Genomic DNA, 10,355 nt, shown 5'->3' on the forward strand with positions numbered 1-10,355 from the left:
ATAGCCGCCACTAGGGGGCGCGTGCGCGCCGCCGGAGGCGCGCGCGCGCGCTCCCCGCTCGCCCTCGACTCCCGTGCGTGTGCCCGGCGGGCGCGATCGCCGCCGGGCACACGCGATCGCTCGGTACAGAGCGGGGAACGGGAGCTGTGTGTGTAAACACACAGCTCTCGTTCCTGACAGCAGGGGAAATGCTGATTTTCTGTTCATACAATGTATGAACAGAGGATCAGTGTTTCCCCTAGTGAGGCCACCCCCCCCCCCACAGTAAGAACACACCCAGGCATACTTAACCCCTTCCCCGCCCCCTAGTGTTAACCCCTTCACTGCCAGTGGCATTTTTATAGTAATCTAATGCATTTTTATAGCACTGATCGCTATAAAAATGCCAATGGTCCCAAAAATGTGTCAAAAATGTCCGAAGTGTCCGCCATAATGTCGCAATACCGAAAAAAAAATCGCTGATCGCCGCCATTACTAGTAAAAAAAATATTAATAAAAATGCCATAAAAATACCCCCTATTTTGTAAACGCTATAACTTTTGCGCAAACCAATCAATAAACGCTTATTGCGATTTTTTTTACGAAAAATATGTAGAAGAATACGTATCGGCCTAAACTGAGGAAAAAAAATGTTTTTTTATATATTTTTGGGGGATATTTATTACAGCAAAAAGTAAAAAATATTCATTTTTTTCAAAATTGTCGCTCTATTTTTGTTTATAGCGCAAAAAATAAAAAACGCAGAGGTGATCAAATACCACCAAAAGAAAGCTCTATTTGTGGGAAAAAAAGGACGCCAATTTTGTTTGGGAGCCACGTCGCACGACCGCGCAATTGTCTGTTAAAGCGACGCAGTCCCGAATCGCAAAAAGTACTCTGGTCTTTAGGCAGCAATATGTTCCGGGGGGTAAGTGGTTAAATTAATGCCCTGGGTGGCACATATTGGCATCACCTGGCTCAGTAAATGGGGATTTAAAAATCAGCTCTGCGCCCAATCAGATGCAGTCATTGTTAAACGGTGACATAGTTGTCTGGATACAAAAACAGCTTTCTCCTTTTCTGCTTCCCATGTGTTGTGAGGCTATTGCTGGATTCCAGAGGATTTTTGATTTACAGTATACCATTGCTGGAAATTTGGAGTATAACAACCAAAAGGCGTTTTTAGACCATCCTATAATCTGAGGGTATGCGCCAGTGGATTTCAACCCTATCCTCAAGTACCCCCAGGCCATGTTTTAGGAATTTCTCTTAGATAAAATAGCTGTCCAAGATACCAAGCTATTGATTCTGATTTAACCACTTAAGCCCCGGACCTTTAGGCAGCTAAATGCCCAGGCCAGGTTTTGCGATTCGGTACTGCGTCGCTTTAACAGACAATTGCGCGGTCGTGCGACGTGGCTCCCAAACAAAATTGGCGTCCTTTTTTCCCCACAAATAGAGCTTTCTTTTGGTGGTATTTGATCACCTCTGCGGTTTTTATTTTTTGCGCTATAAACAAAAATAGAGCGACAATTTTGAAAAAAATGCAATATTTTTTACTTTTTGTTATAATAAATATCGCCCAAAAACATATCTAAAAAAATTTTTTCCCTCAGTTTAGGCCGATACGTATTTTTCGACCTATTTTTAGTAAAAAAAATCGCAATAAGCGTTTATCGATTGGTTTGCGCAAAATTTATAGCGTTTACAAAATAGGGGATAGTTTTATTGCATTTTTATAAATTATTTTTTTTTACTACTAATGGCGGCGATCAGCGATTTTTTTCGTGACTGCGACATTATGGCGGACACTTCGGACAATTTTGACACATTTGTGGGACCATTGTCATTTTCACAGCAAAAATGCATTTAAATTGCATTCTTTATTGTGAAAATGACAGTTGCAGTTTGGGAGTTAACCACAGGGGGCGCTGTAGGAGTTAGGGTTCACCTAGTGTGTGTTTACAACTGTAGGGGGGTGTGGCTGTAGGACTGACGTCATTGATCGAGTCTCTCCCCGTTCTTCAGCTCCAGGGGGCGATTGCGACGGAGCGGCTATAAACAAATAGCCGCGCCGTCGTCCTGGATCGCTCCCCGAGGGAACCCGACCGCCGCATGTAGCGGGGGGGGGTCCCGATCGGACCCCCGACCCGCTAGAAGGCAAGGACGTACATGTACGCCCATTTGCCTGTACGTGCCATTCTGTGGACGTACATATACATGCGGCGGTCGGAAAGTGGTTAACCTCCCTGGCGGTATGATTCTGTCAGAAAAAAGGTGCTGAAAGCGGTACCATTATTTGCAAGGAAATTTGGCGTTTTATATTGTAGGTCTGTCATTTTTAGAAATAACTCACTTAAATCTGACCAAACAAGATTCTAATAGGCATCCCGGGTATGACATTTTTTTAAAAACAAAATTATAAATTATAATATAATAAATAATTATAAATAATTATAACAAATAATAATATAATTCTAATAAAAATTATTCAATAATGTAATCAAATTAAAATCACTGAAATTTGCTCAGTTGCAGAATTGTTGCTGTCATTATTTTTTTTTTTTTATGACGAATTTCCCCACAAATCGCTATCGCACAATTCTGCAAGTGATTATAATTTATTATCGCTGTTTTCTAGCTGCTCTAAAACTATTTTTGACATAAAGGGACACTTTTGGTTGCTATGGACAATATACAGTTTGCAGGGAGAAAGAAAAGTTTTTATTATATAAAATGACATGCATGACACAGGACAGACCACTAGGGACAGGGGGGGTGTGTTTTTTTTACATACAGTACTGTAATCTATAAGATTACAGTATACTGTATGTAATGTGTTTGTTTACGTTTTTGAATTTGGCGCCGTTCTCCGTCCCCGTGCGTCGTAATGTCGCAGGGAACGGAGATCGGCGTCACACGGAGGCACTATGTGAATCGAGCGAGGTCCCGCTCGCTCACACAGCGCGGTGGCATCGCTGGATCCAGGGACAAGGTAAGTAAAAAGTGCCTGTGGATTCAGCGAGGCGAGCCGAGACTGACTCGGGGTTACCGATCGTAGCAGGAAAATCAAACCCCGAGTCAGTCTCGGGAAGACCGCCAGGGAGGTTAAAGCACCTGTGCAAGGTAAAGGAAAACCTGCAAACATGGCCTGTTATGGGTACTTGAGGACAGGGTTGAGAATCACTGGTCGACATCATCTAGAGTTTTTTTTTAAACCTTTCCCAGTCTATCCAAGCTAAAATAAAAAAAATCCCTTTAGTTAAAAGTTTTTAACTTACCTGAAGTTGCAAAGTCTTGTCCTCTTCGGTTTACTTCATGGAAGAGTCCTTCATCAGGTGTCAACATCACTGTCTGTAAGATGTGGACACTTTCTATTGCATGGTCAGCTGCGGGGTCCTCTCAGGAGAGAGATCATCACAGGGGAACAGCAGGGGACTGGTGGTCTCAGAGTACCATTGCGGCACTGAATCTGTCAGTAGCGAGGGATAGGGGACGTGACAGGGGGCATGGGTGAGTATATTTACCTTCATTAGGTAAGTGACTGTGACAGTGAGGATGGATAAGAGGGACTTAGGGTGAAAAAATGTTTTTGCCCAGATAAGGCTTTAATAAATGTTTGCACTAAATAAACACTTTAAGGTAAATACATACATTTAAGTGTTAAATGAAAATGAGTTTTAAATAATGGCTGCTATATCATCCAGAACATACAAAAGCAATACGATGTCTGAGACAGAATTTCTGCTGCAGGATGAAATCTATATGGAAATGTTTTCCTTATCTAATGCATTTTAGTGCAGACTGGTGGAATGTAATTGGCTTTATATATTTACTGCTGAATTCTGTGTTTTATCTGGGGCAAGATCTACTAAACAAAAACAAGTGCATGAACATCTCAACTGTTTGTATCAGCCCAGGTTCACACTGGGTACCATTTGGTACGATTTTCACATGTCAAATCGCATCTCAAATCGGCGGCATTTGTCGGAGGTGATTTATTCTTCCAAACCTTTGCACACTGGTACTAACTAGTATTCCAATGTTTCTCCTACAGTTTCTCTGCTTCAATCAGCTAATATGAGCTCAGTGCTGAAGTTGAGGGGCAAACAAGAATGTTGTGCAAGCGCCTGATGTCCTGATGTCCACCTCATCAACTGATGATGTACTGTAGATGGTTGTTAGGATGCCGGTGTGCACAATGAAAAACCTGTGGCTCTGTTCAACTAAAAGGCAGGCTTGATCCCCCTGCTGGCTTGTATACAATTTTTGGCCAATTTTTATCAATTTTGCCAAGTCACCCCTGAGGCCCCGTACACACGGCCGAGGAACTCGACGTGCAAAGCACGTCGAGTTCCTCGTCGAGTTTTGGGATGAAGCCGCCGAGGAGCTCGGCGGGCCGCCTTCTCCCATAGAACAACGAGAAAATAGAGAACATGTTCTCTATTTTCTCGTCGAGCTCCTCGGCGGCTCCATCGAGCCAAAACTGTACAGACGACAAAGTTTCTCGGCAGAATCCGGGTTTTGACCGAGTTTCTCGGTGAATTCTGCCGAGAAACTCTGTCGTGTGTACGGGGCCTGAAGAAACCTGAAGGCACCCCAGGTTGCCTGGGCACTTTGCTTGAAAAAGCCTGGTCTAGTAAATTGTATTTTCTGTTATTCTGTATGGGTTTGAAAACTGGACAACAAAGACACAAGACAGGAAAAGTATTGATGCCTTTTGAACTATGGTGCTGGAGAAAAATTATAAGAAAATCATGAATAGCACAGAAAACAAAAGAATCTTTAAACACAATCCAGAACAACATTTCACTGGAAGCCCATGTGGCTAAACTGAAGCTGTCTTATGTTTTACATCTTGTGAGATAAATGAAGCAAGAAAAAGTATACTGGGACTTTAAAGGGGTTATAAAGGTTTGTTTTTTATTTTCTAAATAGGTTCCTTTAAGCTAGTGCATTGTTGGTTCACTTACCTTTTCCTTCGATTTCCCTTCTAAATGTTTTTATTCTTTGTTTTCTTTGTCTGAATTTCTCACTTCCTCCTCGGATGATGGTGGCAAGCTTACTGAGAAGAAACAGGAAGTGGGAAATTCAGACAAAGAAAAAACACTAAGGCCTCGTACACACGACCAGTTTCCTGGGCAGAATCCATCAAGAAACTTGGTGGGAGAGCTTTTTTGCCGAGCAAACCGGTCGTGTGTACATTTTTCATCGAGGAAACCGTCGAGGAACTCGACGAGCAAAAAAGAGAGCAAGTTCTCTTTTTCCTCGACAGGAGTCTCAAATTGGCTCGTGGAGTTCCTCGTCGGACTGGTTTTCAACGAGAAACTCGAGCGTGTGTATGCTAAGAAACCCGGGCTTGCTCAGAATAAAGTATGAGACGGGAGAAAAAGTAGCATTTTTACTGGGGATAACACATTTTTCAAGCTGTAACAGACTGTAAAGTGCAAATCGTCTCTTACCAAACTTTTAATTAACACGCAAACAAATGAGATTAGCAAAAGCAGCCCCAAGAGTTGTGCCAGTGGAATCGAACTTCCCCTGCCGTTGTATGTGTTGTATGTCACCGCGTTTGAGAACGAGGAGATTTTTTCTTGACAGTGTGTACGCAAAGCAAGCTTGTCGAGTTCCTCGACAAGCCTAACAAGGAACTCGACGAGGAAAACGATGTGTTTCGCCCGACGAGTTACTCGGTCGTGTGTACGAGGCCTAACACACAGCTCCTTTCTCTATCTGCAACATAGAGAGCGTCCTGACTCTCCTGCAGTCCAAGGGAGTGGGCGAGCATGACACTACACACCAGGGAGAAAGCCTTGCATTACTGTGTGGAGTTACAGACAGAAGAACAGGAAGTGAGGATTTCTCAGAGGAAATAAGGACATTTAAAAGCAAAATCGAAAGATGAGGTAAGTGAAGGAGGTGTCAAAGTGGTACTACAGCGCTACTACTAAAATAATCCAAAAAAATCCATAAATAACAAATAAATAAATAATACTGCTGCAAACACAAAAGGTGTACAAAAACCAAACGTGAAATGAAGAAAAAATGGTGCTGCGCTAATATTAACTTGTTAAAAAACAATAGTGCATAAGAGATCCCCCAAATAATTCAAATACGGGGTATCAAAGTGCAAATAAACATTAATAATGAATATGATTGAAGAGATGATAAAGTGCTAGTGCCAAAAATACCAGTCCCGTTTATAGGTCAGCATAAAGCTTCCATGGAAAAACACACTGCACAATCACTATGGAAAAAAAGCAAACCGATCCTGTGATGAGGAATCCTGTAGTAGGCAATTCAATGTGTGCACACTTCACCCCCTAGGTTTGTATCTTCCTTCAGGACAAATACCGCTCATAAAGGGAGAAAGAGAAACCAAAATGGTGCAAATAACGTTTGAAAAAGATAAATAGATAACTGCAATACAGCGATTGCACTCACGATACACTTCAGGTCAATCAGGCTCAGCTGTAGAGTCAAACGGCGCTCAGTGCTTTGCGATCTCCTCACTGGGACGAATCTCCCATCAATCGCGTCACTTAGGCTCCTCCCCCACGCGTATCGTCACAGGGAAGGAGGACTGCACTAAGGTAAAGGAAGCTCCTTTACAACCCCTTTAATAATATGACACCCAGTAAGTGATATTATGAGATAAACCCAATCACTGGAGAAGACTTGCTTGTAAACATGAAAGGGAGAAAAAGAAAGAAGATGACCAGCAATAAGATGAATGGATACAATCAAAGTATAATGAACATGCCCATGAAAAAGCTGAAGACTCAATAGGGTTGTATTGGGTTATTTACAAATTTTTTGGGTAAAAAATATTGTCCCTTTTCCCATTCAAGGTTTATTTTTTATTTCTACAACCTTACGTTTGTAGTCAGTGCCTTGTCCTCTTGTATACGGTATGTGTTCATTGGAAAGGGGTTCTCTTGGTGTCAGAGGGTACTTAATTGAGGGAAGAGAGGCACTCCTGCTCCTGAGCTTGTTCTGCTGCTCTCCGCTGAGTGGCATTAGCACTGTATAGGTGGCAGTCTGCCCAATACTAGCTAATATGCCAAATGAGTGTCACTAGACCCCAGTATCCACAGACACCAAACCCTATATTGCCAGGGCAGACTGGTTCCACTGCCTCGCCTTTGGTAACCAATTGGTGATAACATGTATGTATACTGAAGGTTATGATATGAAATTTATAGTTGGATAAAATAATAAACACTGGGGGCCATATTCTTAAAGAAAGTAGGCGGGCGGTGCGTAAGCCATTTACACTCCGCCGCCCCAACCTACAGGAGCAAGTGCTGTATTCCCCAAACACTTGCTCCGTAGTTTGGGGCGGCGAAGTGTAATTGGCCCGGCGTATCCCCGCGTATATCCAAGGGGGCGGCTTCTATTTAAATTAAGCGCGCCCCCGATTCTAACGAACTGCCAAGTGCGCATGCTCCAGTTCTCGGCGTAAAACGTCAATGACGCCGACGTGTGCGTCATTGACGTAAAGTCGTATTCAAGAATGACTAAGTAAAACGACGTACCCGACGGGAAAACACGACGCGGACCCGACGCCATACTTAACATGGCCTACGTGGGACTGGCGTAAGGTTACCCCTCATATAGCAGGGGTAACCTTACGCCTACGCAAACGACGTAAGCGACGGTTACGCGACGCGAATTCGTCCGGGAATCGGCGTATCAGGCTCATTTGCATAAACAAATGAGACCTGAACGTAAACGCCACCTAGCGGCCGGCGGAGTAATTACATTTAAGATCCGACAGTGTAAGTGACTTACACATGTCGGATCTTCAGCGTATCTATGCGAAAATGATTCTAAGAATCAGTCGCATAGATACACTGGCCAAAAAAGAGAGATACGATGCAGTATCCTGAGATACTTCATCGTAACTTTACTCAGAATATGGCCCAATATAAATAACTTTTTGTAGTATAATGACAAGACCGTATGTGATGGTCCTACAATGTACACAGGTGAACCACTGCGTGGCTAACTGTAGCGTGGAACATTAGCAGCTGCAAAAACCTCTGAGCACATGAGTGTGTACCCAGACATTCACTTTTTCTCTGGCACTAGCAAATTTTCTTTACTTCTTCCTCCAGAAGCCCATCTAGGCAAGAAAGCCAAGAGAAAAAGTCACATATCAGGCGCCACACAGGCATCCGCACCACACAGGCGCCACACATACAAAGCCTAAATGTTAATCCATCTTGTCTTTTCAGCAACATAAATTATATTACTTCTAAATAACTACAAGAACATACCGTTGCTATGAATCAAACCCCCACTGACCAACCAGCTCACGGGTTAATTTGAATCTAATGACATAAGCTAGCGCACATCGCTTGGCATGGTAATAAATACTGGAATGTACCCACGGATGCAGAAAGGTGGTAATTATTCTGTTTACTTTCAAACGCTGCCAGATGAAGTACGACATAGAAGGTTGATGTCTCTGCCATTTTTCCAAAGGGATGGCCTGTAGCTGTAGATTTTAAGTTAGCTTGTTTGACAGAGTACATTTCCTTATGATTCAACTCATATTCATCAGTGTACGCCTGTGCTGACGTGCCGTTTTCCTACGCGCTTTGTGTTTTGGTAATGACATTGAAGATTGTGATGATAGCAACCTTTCTCTGTTTCTTTTGGTAGACAGTCTTCATTTTTTTTGTACTGAAAAATCAATAATAAAACAGAATTTTGAATGGGATGTCTGGAATTAGACTTGGATATTATGCAGCAGCCTTTAGTCTTCCAGCTCTACCCAAGGATGTTCTGACTGGGCAAAGCTTCAGCACTTTCTGGTAAGAGACAGAACTATACCACTGATAGGCTGCCTCCCAGATTAGTAGAAATTTGTGAGAAGCAGGAGGAGGCAAGCATGTTTTGATACTACCAGGAAGTGTCAGACTCTTTGTCCAATCAGACCTACTTGGCCTTTTTAGAGGGGGTTAAGATAGCTGCTCCCACGTTCTCCCCAAGTGTGTCCACCCTATACCAATCAATGGCTTTTTTCTAGTTATAGTCATAGAGTCACTTTAAGCATAGGCACAATAACTATCAAGTCACCCACTAGTCATTATTCGTTTCTCGGCCTTTTGGCTAAGATCAAGTGTAGTATCTGTTCTTATCAGTTGCCAGTAGGTGGTGCTATGCTAACCGTCCTGAGTACACGGCGAGGTGGAAAGGGATGGCGGTTGGCAGATGCTAAGCCTGCTGGCGTGGAGGTGGAAGCCTTCTGATTTGGATGGAGAGGCATGAGGTCGAAACTGGAGGGAGCATTCTTCCCACTGACCACCAGTGCAAGGAGCATTCTTCCCACTGACCACAAATGTAAGGAACATTCTTCCCACTGATTACCAATGTAAGGAACATTCTTCTCACTGATCACCAATGTAAGGGACATTCTTCCCACTGATCACCAATGTAAGGAACATTCTTCCCACTGATCACCAATGTAAGGAGCATTCTTCCCACTGATCACCAATGTAAGGAGAATTCTTCCCACTGACCACAAATGTAAGGAGCATTCTTCCCACTGATCACCAATGTAAGGGACATTCTTCTCACTGATCACCAATGTAAGGGACATTCTTCTCACTGATCACCAATGTAAGGAACATTCTTCTCACTGATCACCAATGTAAGGAACATTCTTCCCACTGATCACCAATGTAAGGAGCATTCTTCCCACTGACCACCAATGTAAGGAGCATTCTTCCCACTGATCACCAATGTAAGGAGCATTCTTCCCACTGATCACCAATGTAAGGAGAATTCTTCCCACTGACCACAAATGTAAGGAGAATTCTTCCCACTGACCACAAATGTAAGGAACATTCTTCCCACTGATCACCAATGTAAGGGACATTCTTCCCACTGATCACCAATGTAAGGAGAATTCTTCCCACTGACCACAAATGTAAGGAGCATTCTTCCCACTGACCACCAATGTAAGGAGCGTCCTTCCCAGTGATCACCATGGTAAGGAACATTATTCCCACTGATCACCAATGTAAGGGCATTCTTCCCACTGACCACAAATATAACAAACATGCTTCCCACTGACCACCAATGTAAGGAGAGTTCTTCCCACTGATCACCAATGTAAGGGGCATTCTTCCCACTGACCACCAATGTAAGGGGCATTCTTCCTGCTTATCACCAATGTAAGGAACATTCCTTATACTGATCACCAATGTAAATGCATTCTTCCCACTGATCACCAATGTAAGAGGCATTCTTCCCACTGATCACCAATGTAAGAGGCATTCTTCCCACTGATCACTAATGTAAGGGCATTCTTCCCACTGATCGCCAATGTAAGGGGCATTCTTCCCACTGATCACCAATGTAAG

At 43.2% G+C, this 10,355-nt stretch overlaps 1 pseudogene; it reads left to right on the plus strand.

Annotated features, from left to right (window-relative positions):
* Nucleotides 1-9,079: 9,079 nt before the first annotated feature.
* On the plus strand, nucleotides 9,080-9,236 carry LOC120921452 (annotated as a pseudogene).
* Nucleotides 9,237-10,355: the final 1,119 nt, after the last annotated feature.

This window comes from Rana temporaria, chromosome 13, assembly GCF_905171775.1.
Source record: "Rana temporaria chromosome 13, aRanTem1.1, whole genome shotgun sequence".
Classification (NCBI taxonomy): Eukaryota; Metazoa; Chordata; class Amphibia; order Anura; family Ranidae; genus Rana; species Rana temporaria.